The sequence below is a fragment of the Pholcus phalangioides genome, unplaced genomic scaffold (assembly GCF_987345545.1).
Source record: "Pholcus phalangioides strain wild (caught in Gottingen) unplaced genomic scaffold, Ppha-v1.0 ptg000018l_1, whole genome shotgun sequence".
Classification (NCBI taxonomy): domain Eukaryota; kingdom Metazoa; phylum Arthropoda; class Arachnida; order Araneae; family Pholcidae; genus Pholcus; species Pholcus phalangioides.
This window is the reverse complement of record NW_028301611.1, coordinates 4,346,917-4,367,926: the sequence shown is the minus strand read 5'-3', so window position 1 is coordinate 4,367,926 and position 21,010 is coordinate 4,346,917. Positions and strand designations below refer to the sequence as shown.

At 40.0% G+C, this 21,010-nt stretch overlaps 1 protein-coding gene across 3 annotated transcripts in view; it reads right to left on the bottom strand.

Moving 5' to 3' along the window:
• Positions 1-21,010, bottom strand: part of LOC149071600 (retinaldehyde-binding protein 1-like) — a 61,034-nt gene that overhangs the window by 28,088 nt on the left and 11,936 nt on the right. The window contains exon 1 of one of the 3 annotated variants that reach the window (XM_089247608.1): positions 8,848-9,042. The exons of 1 other annotated variant lie outside the window; for it this stretch is intronic. The gene's annotated coding sequence lies outside the window, so the exon portion shown is untranslated. Of the gene's footprint in view, positions 1-8,561; positions 8,718-8,847; positions 9,043-21,010 lie in introns of those variants that run through there. One more of the 3 variants, XM_089247609.1, reaches the window with a different exon arrangement.

The following is a 21,010-nucleotide window of genomic DNA, read 5'->3' as shown; positions in this document are numbered from 1 at the left end:
TTCACTGGCCCCTTCCCCCAGTGAAATTCTCGGACACACTGTATTTATATGTCATAGCAACCAGGGGGCGTAACTAGGCTGGGACAACCGGGGCCGAATCTCACAAAAAAAATTTACATTTACTTTTCATATTTTTTTTCCTTTTTAAGGGCCTCCATCTAGAAAATATCTGGCCCGGGGTCACTAGAAGGTAAGAGCCACTGCTCTGATAGAAACCCATATTTTCCTTATTACTCATCCATGCAGTTATTGTGGTAGGATATACATCTATTTGTGTACATTCGGGCACTAATAGAAAAAACAAAAGATCTTTTATAAAGGAAATAATGGGAAAATAGTGTAGAGAACACTATATACATAATTCATTAGTAATAGTATGCTGTGACATTATTCTGATAATCTGTCTCTTCAATGCAAAATACTTATTGTAAGCAAAACTGCTGCTCTCCCTGGAGTAGGAAGTAATCATTTTTTTCATTGAGGAAAACAAATGCTTCCTCCGTATGAGTCGTAAAAAATGACAGATCACGGCCTTATGATAATGTAATTTCAGTAACTTAAAAATTAGTCTTCAAAGGCCTTCATTTCAAGGGCGCGGTATATCCCGGGCCGATAACACACTCGCCCAAGGTGCCAAAGGGTGTTCAGAGGAGTCGCGAGTTCGACACCCGGGCTCAAGAAACTTTTCTGACACAGGGGGGTACAACAGAAACGGCGACAGACCACAGGAAAAATAATCGCTACAGCAGGGAGTTCCATACACAGGGTTCAGCGCACGAACCTCTCGATGAGGGGTCATTCAAGTATTACGTCAGCATCGATGGGGGGAGGGTGGGGGGGAAAGGGGGGTTTCCGATTTCCTGACTTTTGATGACGAGGGGGGTTTGGATGATGATTACGTCATCAACCACCCTTTATGAAGATACGAAATATTCTTAATGGCATCTTATTCGGTGCGCCAAAAACGGGAAAAAAACCTTTCGATAGTTATTAGGCACCTGAACTAACATTCTCCCTATTGATAAGTCCCCTACAGAGCCACCTTTAATGATCTCTAAATGTTTCACGGATCCTTCAAGTGCTCTGAAAATGTTTCCGGGCCGCTTAATTGCTCTGGAACTGTGCCATGCATCACTCAAGTGATCCGTAATTACACCACGGATCACTTGAGTAATCTGGAAATGTTTCGCGGGTAATTTGAGCGATGTAGAACCACACTGGGGGCCGCTTAAGCGCTCTAAAACTCAAGGGATCTCCAAATGTGCCACGGATCGTTTAAGTGTTCTGGAACTGTGTCGCGAGTTACTTAGGTGATCTTTGAATGTGAAAGTGATCTTTGAGTCCTACTTCAGTGATCTACAAATGTGCCACGGACCACTTAAATGCTGTGGAATTGTGACAAAAAATGCTGACTTTAGCTGACGGGGGGGGGGGGGATGTCAAAAATGGCTAAAAATTTGCTTACGTAGTACTTGAACGGCCTCTGAGTATATAAAAAGAGGCTGCCGTTCGGAATCGGTAATGGACGGTATTCACCGACATGGTTTAAACTATAGTAACAATTTTTTTATAAGAGATCGACTCAGATATATTGGTTAAATTCAGGTCTTTAACCAATCTGTGGTGATCTCTTATCCAAAACTTGTGACTACAGTTTAAACCATGTCGGTTAATACGACCCAATGAATTGCAAGTCCCGGTCTAACCAGTCCTCCTCGTGCGCAAAAAAATGGCCGCGGTGCAGCAAAAATGATCAAATGAGCCTTAATTACACTTGTCAAAAAAAAGGGTGCTGAAGAAACTCCGTCAATGACACGGTTTTTGGTGCCTGGAATATTTTAACTGATTTTGACTGTATTTTTGCTGGTTTCAAAATATGAAAACAGTTTCTCTCTATGAGCTCTAGTTTTTTGGGATTCAGTACAGCTCAATTATGCAATGTTTTAACATGGAGTAATAAGTTAACGTTTTTCACGTGGAGATTCGTTTTCCACTGCTTTTTTTTTCTCTTCCTTCTTCTCTACAGGCGCTTGATTGCTATCAGCTGATTGTATGAAGCCGCATCTATTGACTTAACCTAGTAGTTACATCTAAACGTAACTACTGTTTATTGTTAGGAGGGTGTCGGTACACGTGGCGATCAGTGTGTGTGTGTTCGCTTTTTCTTTCATATTTCTATTCGGATCTTGTTACTCCGTGCGTCTAAGTTAAATGCGTGTTGTCCGGCTGAAACACCTGAGTGTCTGAACATTGGCTCACTTGGACACTAGGACCAGGACTTCGTGTGGCGCAAACATGACATCGATTTGTCGTTGACAAATGACATAACATGACATAGTTGTACGGCCTACACGACTTAAACTTGGGACGTCCAACGAACGAGGACGGACCGCCACCAACGGATCTTTGATTATTGAGTCCAGCGTGCCAAGGACGCTATAATACCAATTTAGATTTCGATTCTTAGATCGGGATTCATCATAATTATTCCTTTGATTGATACTCCTGTAATTGGACTTGTTATTCTGTTATGCAATTTTATATAGATACTAGTAATCTGCCCTAGGCGGCCACCCCCCCCCCCTTCACTTCTCTTCACAACATATCTTGTTTACTTCGTCCCACTTCATCAGCGTGCTATGGAAAGGGACGCGTGAAAGCACCAGCTTACTGAAGTAGTGAATTTAAATAAATATAATAATAAAGCAACAAAAAAAAAAAAAAAAGAAATTCATCAAGTACCCCAAGTAAACTTCCCCATGGGGGGTCCCCAGATTCAATTCGTTGAATTTTAGTGGGGCCCCACACTGGATATATCTCGGGCTATCGATGTGTTGCAAATTTTACAATGTTAAACAACAAAAATGAATGAGATAAATCCAGGGGCCCCGAATTAGAACCTGTCGACATTTCCATGGAGTCCTGACCTGGAAGTTTGTCGGACACCCCCCCCCCCCCCGTGAGGGGCCACGAAAATTTTTCATTTTTATCAATTTTACAACGAATAAAATCCAGGGCTCCACATCCAGTAGCGGGGACACAATACGCAGATTTTTAGTGGGGAATCCAGACTGGATTTATCTCGTTCTTCCGCTGTTGCGAATTCTACAATGTTAAACAACAAAAAAAAAAGAATGAGATTCATCCAGGGCCCCCAAAATGAAACCTGGAAACATGGGGCCCCCGATTTGGAAGCTTGTCGTTCATCCTCCGCTGCGAGTGCCATGAAAAATTTTCATTTGTATTCGTTTTACCAACGAATAAAATCCAGGGCCCCCAACCAATTTCCTGGGACACCAATTCGCATACTTTTAGTGGGGCCCCCAGACCAGCTTTATCTCGGGCTTCCACTGTTGCAAATTCTACAACAGAAAAGAATGCGATTCATCCAGGGCCCCCAAAATGAAACCTGTAAATATGGGGCCCCCGACTTGAAAGATTGTCGGTCATCCCCTGCTGCGAGTGCCATGAAAAATTTTCATTTGTGTTCATTTCACCAACGAATAAAATCCAGGCCCACCCACACAACTACCCGTGACCGAATTCACAAATTTCATGGGCCCCCTCCCCCCCAGACTGGATATATCTTGTGCTTCCGCTATCAGAAATTTTTCAATGTTAAAGCAGCAAGAAAACAACAAGATCCATCAAGGGTCCTCGAAATCAAACCATTTAACTTTCCCATGAAGGTATACGTGCAATATCCCCGGGTACCCCAACCCTGTGTGTTGGGAGCAATGCTGTTATATGTATATTATACATATACATACCTCTCGGCATGACCCCCCACAAGGGCAGGGCCGACAGGGGCCACAACGATTCTTATCATTTTTTGATTTTTCACACTATAAATTAACCACAGAGGGCCCCCCCCCCCTGAAAAGCTGGTTTGGGGGCTCGCCATCTAAATTCCAGCCTAAGGGCCCTGCTGTAGGATGTGGGAGCCTCTCGGTACATGCACATAACATGGTCCCAATGTGTCAAATGGGTCCCGATATGTGCTACAGTTAAATGAATATTTGACCCAAAATCGTAACCGACTTCCGTAACACAAAAACGTAACAGATTTCCGTCACCCATTTCCGTAACATAAAATCGTCACTAATTTCGGTTGCTTAGAAACAGTCCCTTTTCGAGTTTGTGATTTTATATTATAGAATAGATATATGCACACATATATTCATTTAATAAGATTCCGGATGCACCCATCTTTCGGGAACGCTTCGATATCTCCTTGAGAAGTGGGATGTGTCCGGCTTTCGTAAAGCATGGTCGTGGGGCAATCCGGATCTAAATAAAGTTTTGAGGGGGGTTTTTTAATCTCTGTTCCGGGATTTTCATTTCGCAAATCGCGAACAACTACATCACGTATAAAGTTCTTTGTTTCGAGTGCTGATGAAAAGAAAGATTGGCATCCAGTCGAAGAAGTTATAATAATAATTATCCTGGTGAATTTTGCTACATACGTGGTGAGTACACCCTAAAAGAGAACGGAAAAGTCATTTCTGATTCTGTTAAAAGAGCTTATCTTGGGTACTTTGGCGTTAGGTTTGGACTCCACACACACACACACACACACACACACACACACACATAGTGTGTAAAACTTGTACAGAACATCTACGACAGTGGACTAATGGGAAGAGAAGGGGTCTAAAGGGGTTAACACCCATTTCTCACTCAACGAAAATGAAAGAGGAATACGACACCATCACTTTGGTCATGGAGAAAAAATTGAGTTTCACGAATATCAATGAGTAATTTGTGTGGACTTGAAAACGATTAACTTTCTCCTTGGTCAGCAAGGGGGGCTACGCGAAATATCCTTGCGTCTTGTGCCTATGGGGGTAAAAACAATACCACTCAAAGAGTGGACTACGAGAGACATAAAGCCGGGTTTTCCTAGGAATAGGTTTGTTGCGCAGCGTGAACCGAATTAGACTATTTCGCGCGGACAGAAACGTGTTACATAATCACGCTACGCGTTTGTGTTTTCCTAGCGAGGCGCTAGGAAATGGCGCTATATAAAGTATATGGCTTTGGCATCAGCTACTCTGTCGTCTGCATGCTGCGGTTTGAAGGGAAGGGAAAGAAAACACACAAGAGTGAAGAGAATATCGGCAAAACCGCGGCGCACGACGCATTTGACTCCTTCAGAAGCAGTCGGCTAATCACGCCCGGCGTAAAGCGCTGTCATCAGGCGTATTGCGCTCAGTAGGAAAACAGTCATGTTGCTTTTCTTACTGGTGAGTGGACGGCGTGTTGCGCGCGGCACAGGAAACCTGCTCCTAGGAAAACCCGGCTTTACGGTTGTTGGAGAAAGAAACGTGGTTCGTGAACCCTTAGCCAGATGAAACAGAATCATCTTGCCTCCGCTGTATATAAAGCTAGGGTTAATAAAACAGCTCATGAAAGATCTTGATCAGGACAGCCCTTGTTTATTTATTATTTATTTACACAATATTGGTTATCCGAGGCCTATACAAGGGAATGCGGAGGTGAAGTTACACACATGCGATTGATGTTGCAAAGAAAATCGGATACTGTTGTACAATCAATAATGTTTGGCGGGAGGTTGTTCCAGTCGGTCATTGTACGAGGAAAGAAACTAAATTTGAAACAATCTGTGGACGCAAAGATGGGTTTCAATTTTTTGTGAATGGTTAATTCTTTTTGAAAAGTATGAAGCTGGAATTAGGAAATTCGAGGTGTCAATATGAAAATGGCCGTGAAGAATTTTAGGAAGGAAAGATAGTCGAGAGATATATCTACGGGTAAAAAGCGGTTGCATATTGAGTTGGCGCTTGAGTTCGGCGACGGAGGCAGAGGATGACCAACAGTTAAGAATGAAACGGGCGGATTTATTTTGAATAGATTCTAGTTTGTCTATATTGGAGAGAGAGTATGAGGGTCCCAGATTTCACGGGCATATGAGAGTAGAGGAAGGATGTAGGTTTAGAAACAGAGATGTCTGAGGTGACGGGTGGAATTTTTGAGGTTCCGACGAAGAAAAAAGAGTTTTTGGAGACACTTATGAAAGACATAATCAACATGGAGATTCCAACGGAGGTCGGCAGAAATAATTACACCCAGATGTTTATAACTAGAAATTTCGGTGATGAAGGAGTTATTGATAGTGTAAGAAGAAACGCGCGAGGGGAAGTCTTTTGCGAGTCATTCTCATAAATACTGTTTTTGAAGAGTTAAAGGGTAGTTGCCAGGACGAGCACCAATCAGAGACAATGTTGAGGTTATTTTGGAGAAATGCTTGGTCAGATTCTTTGTGTACTGTGTGGTAGATGACGCAATCATCTGCAAAGAGTCTGATATCGCAATTGATGGAAATTGGGATGTCGTTAATATAAATCAAGAACAATAATGGCGAGAAGACCGAACCCTTGGGGAGTGCCAGACTCAACTTGAAGAAATGGGGAGTTCTGGCCCTTGAAGGAGACAAACTGACTGCGGTTGGTAATGAAGGCTTCCACCCATTCAAGCAATTGAACACATAGGCCAAGGTTTTGGAGCTTAAGTAGAAGTTTGTTGTGGGGCACCCTGTCAAAAGCTTTAGAGACATCCAAGAAAATTACATCCGTTTGGACGTTTTTGCCGATACTGCTTTGAGAAATAAGTTTATTGAATCAAGGTGGGAGCGGATTTCCTTGGCGACTGTGTACTCAAAAAGCTTGCAGCAAATAGAGGTGATAGTGACGGGTCTGAAATTAAGGGGGTTTGAAAGAGATCTTGATTTATATATATATATAAATAGGGATAATCTTATTAATTTTCCAGTCAGATGGCAAGATTGATGAGTTTAATGAGATGTTGAAGATAATCAAAAGATAATTCGAAATTTCATCAGCGCAGAATTTAAGAATATGATGCTTATATGGGGATAATCTTATTAATTTTCCAGTCAGATGGCAAGATTGATGAGTTTAATGAGATGTTGAAGATAATCAAAAGATAATTCGAAATTTCATCAGCGCAGAATTTAAGAATATGATGCTTATATGGGGATAATCTTATTAATTTTCCAGTCAGATGGCAAGATTGATGAGTTTAATGAGATGTTGAAGATAATCAAAAGATAATTCGAAATTTCATCAGCGCAGAATTTAAGAATATGATGCTTATATGGGGATAATCTTATTAATTTTCCAGTCAGATGGCAAGATTGATGAGTTTAATGAGATGTTGAAGATAATCAAAAGATAATTCGAAATTTCATCAGCGCAGAATTTAAGAATATGATGCTTATATGACCCTTGCTTTACATGCATAGAATAAGTGCAGAAAACCTTAAACCTGGAATTTTTGATGGTCCTCAAATCAGACAGCTCATAAATGATCCTCATTTCGTATATTCCATGAATAAGACACCGTTCATCTCATTTGTCCTTGTTGCCAAGAAATTTCTTGGCACCCACAAGACTGAAAACTATGCTGAACTAGTTAACAGAACTCTCTACAACTTTACAGACCTTGGTAGTGATATGAGCATAAAGGTTCATTACTTGCACAGCTACTTAGATCGTTTCCCAGGAAATCTAGGCGATACAAGCGGGGAACAAGGTGAACGATTTCACCAGCACATAAAAATAATGGAGGACCGATACCAGGGCAGATGGGGCACATGAATCAGCACATGAAATACACATAAAGTCAGTCAAAAAAAATTCATTACCAAAATCAGCGTTGCGCAGTGTAATCATAATAAAAACGCAAAGGGTTTTCAATTTTTTGGGTTTTTTTTTACGTGCCCGCGTCGGGCATGTGGTTGAAAACAACACATGCCACGGTAAGAATTTTTACATGCCCTGGGCATGGCGGGCAATACTCTTGTCCAGCCCTGAGGAGTCTTGCCCACACGCAATAAAATCCCGATAAGTCGAATGTGCAGCGGCCGACAAAAAAGAAAAAACTCCGAGATATTGTTAGTACGATGTATGGGAATTGCAATTTCAGAGTGGAGTAAAATAAAATTTTGATATCCTTAAAGTGTTATTTACGAATATAATATTAGCAAAATGTATCACACAAACTACTTTAGATAAAGAAATTCAAAAGATAAGTTATTCTAATTCCTTCACATTTACTTATTAAATGAGAATATTAAGAAATCAACTAGACGTATATATATATTTTTGGAAACGAACGCATACATGATACTCGTATAAATGAGAGAGGTATTTTCTATAGAAAGTATATTCAAGATTATTTTCTGTCAAAAAATTCAACCGTTTTGACAGGAAGTCATTTTTGACTGTCCATTTCTTGTCCTTCTTTCCTGAAAAAGTCATTGACATTTTGCAAGCAAACAACTGAATCTACTAAATCTCATTGCTAAATGCTAAATTATATTGTTCCATTGCTCAATACTGAATTCTATTGCCAAATGCTAAATTCTGTCACTAAATGGTAAATTATATCGCTAAATGCTGGGGTTTTTTTTTCTTAAGTTTCTCTCATTCCCGAAAACTTCGACTTAAAGGAAGAAAACTTCGAGTTAAGAGAAAATTTTAACATTTTAAAAGTTCTAGGGCTGAGTGAAAACTTACTGAAATATATATTCTCTCTCTCTCGAGGTGTCGGAGTTCTCTCAACTTCTCGCGAATTGACTGTATACAGTATAGAGGTATCCACAGATTTTTTAGGAAATTGCACTCCCCAGCATAAAAGTCAAAACCCACGCTCTATGATCCGGCCGGGATTACCTAATAACGTTATCCAAAAGCCGAACTTTCAACACCAGAACCACCAATGCAATAAAATAAAACAAACCTGATAACGAGATAAAACACTAGAATCAAAACATACAGTATATACGATATATTGATAACTTACTTATCTCCAAAAAAATGAAAGAAAATTCGAGAGAAAGAAACAATTATTCTCGGAATTTCCGATTGATAGAGAAAGGGGACCTCGATACAGTTTCGAGTCCCGTCCGATTTTATGGGGGGGCCGTCCACAGCGAACGCACGTATGTCCTTGTATAGCGAGGAAGATTTTTAATGTCCTTGGGAATCTGTGTGTTATTATCACATCAGATGTTTTCTTCTATAAGAGGCGGGGTTTGGAAATTGGTGTTTCTAGAAAAAAAACAGGAAATTTCTCAAGAAAAACATACAATTATAATCCATCTATAACGAAAATGTTGCGCGGATTGATTTTTTTTTTAAAAATAGAAAATCATCCTCCTAGATACGGGACACAATGGCAATTGATGGTGGGCATGTGATCACATTGACCGCAGTCACATTGACGTATTTCTCTACTTACCTTCCTATAAGTTATTTCAATATAAAATGAAAACTGCGCAATGGTCGTAAGATAATGGCATCAGCGAAACTGATCAAGGAAGTGAGACATCCGATGTGCATATTGCTGTTCAAAACTGATGGGTAACTAACACAACATGTCTGTTAACGGGGGGGGGGGGGGGAGAATTAATATGCGAAATGTCGTTTGTTTGGTAAATGATCATGTGTGTGGGTGTTATTGTAGCAATATGCAAAATGGACGCTAATTATTAGATTGCAACTGAACAATGAGCATATTCCCTCTCGCAGACGCGGTAGTTATATCCTTCTACAGAGAGCAGGAAAGTCTTTTTGTGTATTTTGTTTCAAAATGTGGTTCCATATATATAGATATTTATAACGTATTTGGCGATGACGTCATTCAGTCACGAGCGTTATCTATCGGCAAATCTATGAAATTGATTTTTAGTGCTCCCGTCTGTTGAGTGTTCGAAGTTCCACAACCCGTAGCAAAAAGGTATTCGATCGTGTACAAACACACTACCAATAATATATAGAGCATAGATTTCCAACTGGTGTTCCGCGGAATCAAACGTCACGGATCCGTAAACGATTTTGGAACCTGGTGAGATTACAAATAAAAAAAAGAAGGTCTTGTTACAGATGCTGTTCTTTATTTTGCATCTTGACGAAAACGTGGTACGTATTTTAACGAATGCAGACCGATTCGGATGACCAAACAACAGTGAAAACGGTAATTGCAATAGTTTTTCTCGCGAACCGAGTAGATATTCGAGTGTAAGTATGTAAATATGTAAGCTGTTACTCCCAGCTAAGTATTGGGCCACAGAACATCTCTTTGCCCAGGAAACCCATCATGGATCACCCATAATTCTAGCCCATTGCAGGCATGGACAGGGCCGCAACTAGGAAAGGGGCTCCCCCAGAATACTTTGACAGATATTTACCCATATAAAAGAACCACTTCAAAGCATAAATAAGCACATAAATCAATATCCTAGCTCACAGTAACGCCTTTGACAAAGGTTGGAAACGCCCTTAGGAGGATCGACGCACACACTTTGCTGAACACTAACATCAAGGGTTCCACGGAATAGTCTCGTACCCATTAAGGGTTTCGCGAAAGGTTTTACGTGGGAAACCCCTGATACAGAGCAAGACTCCTTTATTAAATCCGTAGTTTTAGCCTTCTAGTTTGCCGTACGTAGTGATACCTCGGTTTTCGTCAATAATCCGCCCGAAAACAATCGGCTAAATCCGAAACCGACGAAAACCGAAGTAATTATTTCCATATAAATCGATGTAAATCCAATAAATTCGTACTACACAACTGCAAAATAATAACCAAAACAAGTTTAACCGAGAATAATATAGCTTTTAATGCTAAAAACAATAAGAAATTAATATAAAAATGAATATGAATGGCAAACGTAAAGAATAAATGAACATTTAACACGGCATTTCCAATTTTTATTCATTTCTAAAGACTCTTTTCAGCGTATGGAAGACGGCGAGGAAGGGTAGGTATTATTGTTTGGAAGGGGGAATCCCCCTCTATAAGGACCTTAGGTATCAGGGCACTATCTGGGGGGGGGGGGGGGGGTAATCTTCCCTTCTTGGTCTTTTGGCACTAGGACCAGCTTGAGTGAGTCAGTGAACCCCTGTCACACAACAAGGCTGTGCAAAGAGGTTCGTTTCTGCCGAGTCCTTAAGATTTGCCTGAAATGAGGCATGGCCGCCTTCTTCGAAGGGCTGCGGGCTCTGGAAACTTCCTTTGGTCCCGTGGAATTGTTTGACTTAGACGCGCAGAGTTATGCTCACACAACGAGAAACAACGTCACACTGAGCAGAACAAGAATTAGCAGCGAGGTCACGTGGTCACGCCGACGAAAACCGAGAGAGATTTTTCGCGGGGGAAAAAAAATCGACGAAAACCGAAACTGACGATAACCGAAGTCAACGAAAACCGAGATGTTACTGAATATTATGTTTCGACCCTTTAAGCGGTTTTTAAAATTTCCCTGATCCGCATCATAACTGCCACATTGGAAATCACTAAAACATCTAGAAATTGCCACCTATTATCAAGAAGAATTTTTTTTTCCCTTCCGATAGAGCTGATAAATGCTTCCCCAACCCAAAACCGAAAATAATATTTAAAAAAAAACAAGGAAGAGGAAAAAAGACTATATTTTTCTGTGTGCGTACTTCTTTCATCAGATTCCGAACAAAAGCTGACTCCGCCCACTGGCAGTTGATTGACAACACGGGGGGGGGATAACATGTTTCCTCCTCTCCCCCCCCCGGTTGTCTTGCACAACAGCTCTGGGTCATCAATCAATCAATCCCTTCCCTCCCCGTGTTATCAGGAGAAGAAAGCTTCCAAACGTATGTGGGCTCGGGGAGTGGCGTTTTGAGAGGGTTTAGAACCCGGGATGTCTCGGGATTACCGCTGTGATGGTAAATAAAGGAGAGAACGTCTTTCTCTGCATATACGTCGCCATCTGGTGGGCTTGATGTCATTTGCGAGCTATTAGCGGAATGTTGCCGCCGTCCATCATACGGAGGGGTGGACAATCAAAGTGGCCTAAGTCACTGCAGTGCAATTTTTCATAACAAAGCGTTCTTTCCTGAAAGCCACAGTTGTCCTTGAAATGTTTTTTGCTTGTAATACTTGTAATGCTTGTCTAATGTGCGTTACAGGCAAAAAAACACTTCAAGGTAAACTGTTTTTTTTTTTGGGGGGGGGGCGCTTCCAGGGAAGAACGCTTTGTTATGAAAAATTGCACTCTAGTGACTTAGACCACTTAGACCACTTTGATTCTCTTTCTCTGAAGGGCCTCGTGATCAAAAAAAGAAATTCAGGGAAAACTCATTACAGTCGAATCCCGTTATAACGAATTCCAAGAAATCGGAAAAATCTCTTCGTCATAACGAAATTTCGTTATAAAGAAATTCCAGGATTTTCCATTGTTCCTATGCAAATTTATCGGGGGGGGGGGGATTAGAAAAGTGTCCGTTAAAACGAGATTTTTTCGCTATAACGGTATTCGTTAAAGCGGGATTCGACTACATTTGGAAGCATCTAGAAAACGCTTTGTTATGAAAAATTGCATTCCAGCGATTTAGACCACCTTGATTCTCCACCCCCCTCCTATGCTCCAAGAAGGGAATATTCTATCTGCTTTCACAGCTTAGAGGAAGAGCACTGGTCCGGCGTACGGGGGTTCGAGTCCTCGTGAGGGCAGAGATGGATTTTCCTTTTCTAAACATCGGTATCTCGAGCCACAGTTTTCCGAATCCCTTCAATTTTTATGAATTTTTAAACTATTTACGAATTTATGGGGCATCCTGTACTTAATTTTTGAATGAAAATTACATGCTGCTGGAGGCCCGTGGGACATGACCGTTACACGGGCCAAAAAGTTTGGTAGTTAACTGGAAATTTTAAGTCGTCAAAAAACTAAAAAAAATAACTGCTCCACAACGTAAGTAATCAATTTGTCGATGATCATTGGATGATATGAGGCCACGTTCATTGGCGCATTCCCATAGGGCCTACTTAACCGAAAAAATAGAATCCGGTTTGTCTACTAGAAACGGTGTATAAATGGCCCTTAACGTCTGCGTACATTTGAACCCCTTTAAGATCACGGACGAAATGTTACGTCCAAGCGCCAATGGAGTAATTTTAACACCCTGTGTTCTCTGTGTTTTCTCTCCTCTCATCATCGCGAAGATTTATAGTTACCCTTTGAACCGAAGTTGTTTTTTTTACCTTCTTCTTTTTTATACTGTTAATGATCCCCCCCCCCCCTTCATACATAATGTATCTTTCTACTATTCAGAGAATGAGAACACGTAGGGTGAGGGTGAAAAGAGGAAATCTACTGTATAATCTATTTATCTGTTATACTGTTTCTCTTTTTCAATTTTTTTTTCCTTCCTTTTCTTCTATTTTTCCCCCTCCTTCTTTTTTCTAACGTGTGGTTAGGTTAGGACGAGGTTACCAGATTTATCGTCGATTCGCCAAAGCATGTACCTAGGGGCTGCTCGAGCCTACCTGCAGCTTGGGTGCAAAACCTCGTGTGCCGCCCCTATAGACAACCCTGTCGGGGGAAGGGGCTGACAGGGCTTAACAGACACAGCCCAGGTGACACTGGTATAAATCTGATTTTTTTTTTAGCACAAAGCCAAACATTAAAAAAAATAATTTAATTAACCATGCAAAGCGGCTGTGACCACACGTCCCGCTTTTAAAGAAATTGTCTCGCATTTTGGTCAAGAGTCACTATACCATTCTAAGTTGCTCCAGATAACTTATTCCTCATTACAGCTCTTATACTTGTGCTGTAAAGAGAAAGTATAATGAGACGAATTTTTTTTAATGAAATCTATTTCTAATTCGTTTCCGATGCTCTAGAACCAGACCGCTAAAAAAGACGAATTTTCCCTTTGTCTTAATTTAACAGGTCTAGGAAAATCAGAGGAGTCACCAAAAGACATACTCGCGCCCTTTATGAAAGAGTACACTCATATTTCTGGTATTACAGTCACACCAACTATCAGTCCCCTCAAGTTTTGTCAACATCGTCGTCGTCAAAGTGTGGCTCAAAAGCGCGATGTCATTTGAGTTTTTGAAATAGGAAATTTTTAAAAATTTAGGTGTCAAATTAAAACCTGTCGAAGCTGCCGCCCGGGTGCACTGCACCACTTGACCCTCGATTTATCCTCCCCTGTTTTTTGCACACGAAGGGCACTTGACGACTTAAGATTTCGTTAACTACTGTACTCCTGCTCCCCCCCCCCCTCCCACGTACTGAAGCAGGACCCCTAGATCATTTCACTGGCCTCTCCATAATTAATTCATAGCGTGAAAAAGCAAAGAATAATGACAATCCTCCAGGGCTGGAGCCCTGTCAGCCCCCACTCATGTGGAGGCCATGATTGTATTAAACTACTTGATGCCGCTGTGGTGGTCGAGTGGTTATAGTGCCGGACTCGTGATGCGAGGATCCGGGTTCGAACCCCACAGTGGTGGTCGGCTGAAGTTGGTTTTCTGTGGTTCCCAACTTCAAGGCGCAAATGCGAGCCGATCTCCCCGTTAATAAGTCTCGCCACAGAGAGCAACAGTCCTACAACGGTAAATCATTCAACCATAACACTTCACTCATAGTTAGTAAAACTGGGGGCAGATGACAGCACTACACATAACAAGCATTACACAGAAACAAACTTTACGTCAGGTTGCACTACACGTACACGCACATTTCCGCATGTACCGATTCGTTGGGTGGGTGGGGGGGGGGGGTGCCGCAGTAGTAGGTAGGGGCTCGGGGATCCATGATGTTCTTAAGTCAGCCACCTCGTTGGGCAATTTGCCTGTTGTGGCGTTGTATTTGTATGCGTGTAAACGGGCCTTTACACAAAGCTGCCGCGTATCTGCTATAAGTCATATGTTTTCTGTGATCATTTCTCTGGGTATGAATGTCATTTTCCCGGAAAAAATACGGAGTAACATATGGGGGAAATGCGAATATGATAATATTGGATTTAATAAATCCGTTGAAAATTACTTGTATCAATGTTTTTGATGAAATATCATATTCATGAAAACTTCGACAAGAAAAAGGGAAAAAAACGGGTTTTTTTTTCAAAAAAAGTCAGTACACAGAGAAAACCGTAACTGTCTAGAAAAATACGGGACAATGGGGACGCATAGTCACCTTTTCCACAATGTGAGGGGAAGAAAAACATCACCCTTCCCAACAGCGATCCGCCCCTGACCTGCACAGGGCCCACTTGGAAGGGGGCTGCCTAGGGAATGGCTCATTTAGGCCCATTCTTGGACCCAGAATGGGCCAGAAGTAGGGTTACCAACCACGCTCTTTTTCGATGTCATTTCAAGCGTCCTCCTTACGTTTCGGAAAATTTGCCCTTTTGTACCCTTTTCCAGGTTTCCAGAATTCTTTTTTCTGGGGGGGGGGGGGATTTCCCCCCCACTTTGAAACAGGTATTTCTTCATTGATATGAGTGCTTTTGTGTGTTTTTCCCCCACATGCATCCACCACACACACGCGCACACACAATATATATATATATATAGTCACCAAAATTCTCAGAATTTTTTGTTTTTGCTTTTTTTAGCAGTTCTGTTTTAGAGTTGGGAAAAATTATTTGCTGTGGCCGGTGTGTTTTCTTGCCCGAAATAGTGGCGCCATCTATTGTGAAAATTTGGATGAGTGATGTCACTAAGGAGTGCGAGCACAGCCTGTGCCACCACCATCTTTATGAATACCTCTGACCCAAGCATCTTGATATCGAGATATCAAGATGGTGGTGGCACATGCATTACTTCCTAGATACGGTATCTCAAACTGATTGACGAATTGGAAATTGTTTCCACATACAATCAGAAATCTTGTATTAGTTTCATTCGAGAGCAGCTAACTTTAACATACACGCAGAAAAATCAAAATAGATATAGTACAGATCTCTTAATTCTCTCCTCTCTCATGCTATCAATCTCTCCCCCATGCCTACAACTTCCTTAGAAACAGTGAACTTTTCATTTTACCCCACCCTACACACAACGTTGAAAAAATTATATACATCTTGCAATTTAAATCCAAAAAATGGAAAAGATGATGAAAATCTTTTGTATTGTGCAAAACAAAAATTTGAGTACTTGTGTGATAAGGACAAAACTGTAACTCTAATGATGTATGAAATACATCTAAAACCGTTTTTGGACTATAAAGGAGGGGACATTTTGGGTGTTTCATATAATTGCAGTGATGCTGCAAACTCTGCTTACGTTTTTATGATTCAAAACGTGCAATCCAGTTACAAAGATGTTATAGCCATTCTGCCCGTCAAGACTTTGAGACTTTTGTTCAGTATGACATTTCAAAGACACAACTGTATGAAACGGAAACAAAATTGAGACTCCAGTCAACTCTTCCCTTGCTTTTGAAGTTCAAATCATTGGGTGCAATAGAATTGGATTTTGACAGCAAAAACAATGAGGCCGATTTTGCGGATGTAAATTCACATTGCGTTAGTAATTTTAATGTCCAGGTCACAACAAATGATTTGGAAGAAGTTAATAGCATTATGCCGGTACTTTTGTATATTGCAAGGTATTGTGTCCATTCTGTATTGAAAAATTTTGATAATTGCTCATTTTGAAAATTGTTTTTAACAACAGATTCGGAAATATTTTATCATCCCAATCAAATTTTGATACGACATCAAGACAGAGGTGGGTTGAAATATCCTAGTGATGACATTATTACTATTACACTGCACAGCTTCGTTGTTATACAAAAACTATTATCAGATCACGAAGAAACATTTTTGAAGCTTCAAAATCAGAGAACTGTTGCCATGAATGTTATTAATAACGTTTTGTCAGCTGGGAAGAAATACCTGAATTTTGATGAGTGTGAAAATGGCCATTCCTCAGAAGTCATACTAAAATTGATTATTCAAAAAACTGTTGTCATGCTCAATAATTATTGTAAGAAAAGAAATTATGCAATTTCTTATTTAGCTCATTCTAAACCTAAAGAGAGAAAATTGAAAACTTTGAAATGTAAAAAACTGTAGTTTATTTAGGTACAGAACTGTATTGTCATTGCACAGAACTGTTGTTGCACAGAATTGTACAGAACTGTAAGTCATCAACACTCTTGCCACTTTCCCTTTTGCATATTTAGATGCCAGTGTCTTGTATTATATCTTGTCTACCCCCTGCAATATGTCTTTACACCACTCCCTTTACTGCATTGCATCGCGTACACTGCTCAAAAATTTCTGGCAGCGTATTGTTGCAGCTCAAGTTATCGACACTATGGCAGCTTTCCTTAGTGAATATTTAAATGTCATCTTGCATTATATCTTGTCTTCCTCTGCAATGTGTTTTACGCTGCCCCCATTTATTCGCTCACACTTAAAATTTCTTGTATTGTTGCAGAAATGATTATATTTTATGAAAATAAATAATTTTTTCTTGTTATGTGTGTTTTAATGATTTCTCAAATTTAATATTACGAAGGAGAAGAGAGAATACTGCTTGTTTTGAAATACTAAATAAATGAGTTGGGAAAAGTTACAGTAGCAAACAGGCAGTGATAAAATTATATAGTTTTGGCATTGATGGATGCCAGATTCATTAAATCAATGTTGTCACAACACATTGATTGACTGAGATTCAAAATATATATTTTATATACTGAATACGTAAAACTGCATTTAAAAGAAAAATTTGCTGTTTTCACTTAAAATAAAAGGAAATGTGTGAATTCAACAATCTCGATGGAATTAACAATCTGGCGATATAATAAATAGTGAATAAATTCAAGGGTGAATTTTATGTGCGAAAAATATGATAATGGCAAAAGTAATGGGAAAATATTTTTTATTCAGTTTTCAAACGTGACATCAAAGGATTATTTATATACTACTAAACTTTTTACGGTCCGAATTTAGATTTGAATTGATTTTCATAATTTTTCCTTATATTTCCCCTTCATAGATATCGACAGAAAAATTTTCCTATGTGCTATCTGGACTTGCTTGTCTGTAGAAACAAAACAAAAATTTATTCTTTCTTAAAATTAGATGGTTGCAAAAGATTAAGTTTATGCCACAAGTGTTAGGAAATTCTTTTTCCATGAATTTTTCAATGTTTTCTGCACTTACCTATGTCTATAGAAACAATAAAATTTTTAAAAAAAATTTTCTTAAAAATAAGTAGTTTTAAAAAATAAATTTTTGACATAAGTGCTTATAAAAATGAATTTTTGTTTTTTAAATTACGTTTGAAATTATATCGCCTAACTTAGTGACGTCACAGATACCCGTTCTACGGCTTGAACCTCTAAGAGGTAATGGCACAGGTGACCTCCTTTCTCAGTTAATCTGGTAACCCTAGCAAGAAGGGGGGCCTAAATGCAAGTTCTTTCATAAGGCCAATACCTTCTAGAGCAGAAGGTGCTGCTATAGAAGGTGTTGACAGGGTACGGGATTGGCTAATTACGGCTCTGTTGTGCTCTCGGTGTTTTCCCGGCATGCCTACTAACTGTAGGGTGATACGATACGCTCTAAACTCACGATTCGTTATCTCAGAATCATGGGACCCTCGTATGCACCTGACGACGGGAATCTGGGACGAGGGTCCCAATTGAAAATCATAAAATAAACGCGAAAAAGAAAAACGATCCATCTCCCCTTCGCTTTTAATGAATCGACCACACAGTTTGGTCAGTTTTTTTACTTTGCCTGAAGCAAGACTTTTTCCTCCTCTATCCTCAGAAGGGGTTTTTTAAGGGAGGGTTTTTTGCCAGAGACAATTTCACCGCAGGAGTCAGCATTGATTGCGTTGTTTGCATCCCATTTTCGTTATTTATGAATAGAAGAGGTAACACCCCTTCCCCCCTTTCCACACATACAAATCAGTACACGGCATTACTGTGGGTGAGCAAACAATGGTATCCATTTTCGGATGTTGCGGTTTTGTTCTCCCAGATCTGTTTTTCGGGCCGTCTTTTTCATATTATCCTAGAGCAAGCTGGGCCGTGATTGGAATAGCGGGGGCAACTTGGGTTCCCGTATTCTGGGAATTTCAACGGTGATTGGTCAAAGGATGTAAAAATACTTGGAGGGGGGGGGGGACAAAACAAGAAATAAGAGTTTCAGAATGAAAAAAAAAATTCCACAATCTTATATATAAATGTGAAAGTATGTGTGTATGTATGTTCTTTATACAAATCTACAGTTTTAGGCCGATCGTCGCCAGATTTTGCATATATACCAAACAGGTCCGGGATTGAACCGTAGGCGACCTTAAAAGTTCGTCAGAGCTTGGCAAATGCCCGAAATGGGCGAAAAACTGTCAGGCAACAATAGTTTTGGGGCCTCAGCAATTACTTTCGGAACGTTTACTTTGGTTACCGTGGTTTCCAACAATGCGTTTCAGACATGAATATATGCCTTTGCAATGGTTTGTCACACCTTTAATTCTGTTATTATAACAGTTTATTCCTTTATAACGGTTTGTCACTTTTCCAATCCTCCCATTAATTGAAGAAAACCCGGGAAGCGCCGGGTATTTTTGCTAACATATATACAGGGTGTTCCGTAACTGCTAATGCGGCCTTTATCTCATCAACCACCCATCGTAGAGATATAGTTTCAATTTAAAAAATGCTTAAAAGGCGTTTGAATAATATTCGCTGCACAAGCTGGACGCATGACGTCGCTAACATCAGAGGACAACAACTACGACGACAAAACAGGGAATAAAAATGTTCAACGCCAGCTGATGAACTAAATGCTTGCCTCAAATCATCAACACTCTGACACGAAGTTAAAAAAAATATTATTATCCACCAACATATGAGTTTCAACTGCAAAATTACTCAGCACTGCTATCATTTTTACATCAGTTGATCAAACTTGACAATAGAAGAATTCCCGTAGATCCAAGCACTGGACTGATTACGTTCCCAAATGGATTTTGCCAGTTGTTAAACTCAGTTCAAGAAGTTGCAGACAAAGTCTTCCCAAACATTCAACAAAAGCACCGACACCATGAGTGGCTTTGTGAGAGAGCGATTCTGGCATCGAAAAATAACAGTGTGAACAAGATCAACGAAAAAATCCTAAAAATTATTCCGGGAGACACCACATCTTACAAATCGGTTAACATTGTCATAGACATAGCGCAGACAGTTTTGTATCCTGCAGAATGTCTGAACTCTTTTTGGATATTCCGGGTGTGCCACCACACAACTTGACCCTCAAAGTCGGAGCACCTATAATGCTTTTAAGAAATTTGGAGACACCGAGACTCTGCAATGCAACAGACTCTGTGTGAAGAAATTGAACGATTACATCACTGAAGCAACGATTCTAACTGGATGTGCCAAAGGAGAGAAGGCGTCTTCATTCCACGTACCCCAATTATCACTGAAGAAATGCCATTCACTTTCAAGCGATTACAGTTCCTGATTCGTTTAGCTTTTGCCATGACAATCAACAAAGCGCAAGGCCAGTTGTTAGCAGTGGCAAGTATCAACCTACTTGCGCCCTGTTTTTCACACGGACAGCTTTTCGTCGCCTGTTCGCGTGTTGGAAATCCCAAAAATTTCTACATCTACACATCAGATGGAAAAACAAAAAATATTGGGTATCCACAAGCGATTGCCTCAAGTTTTAATTAAAATATTTAAAATAAAAGTAATTTTTTCTTACTTGATGTAGAAATTTTTTTGATTAAGAAATAATATATATATATATATATATATATATATATATATATATATATATATCATTTTTTTACGGGGCGACAACGTCGCCGGGTCTAGTCTATATATATAAAATTTATTTTCTGTGTGTGTGTGTGTGTGTGTGTGTGTGTGTTCTCTATACAAATCTACAATTTTAGATCGATCGTCACCAAATTTTGCATATATACCAAATGGGACCCGACTTGAACGATAGGCTACTTTAAAATTTCGTCAGAGCAGGGCAAATTGCCCAAACGGGCGGAAAAACTGTCGGGCACCAATGGTTTTTGGGCCTCAACAATCACTTTCCGACGTTTGCTTTGGTTACCGTGGTTCCCTAGCAATGCGTTTAAGACGTGTATATGCCTTTACAATGGTTTGTCATTTCTTCAACGCTGTCCGTATATGTATAATATTTATGACTTTATA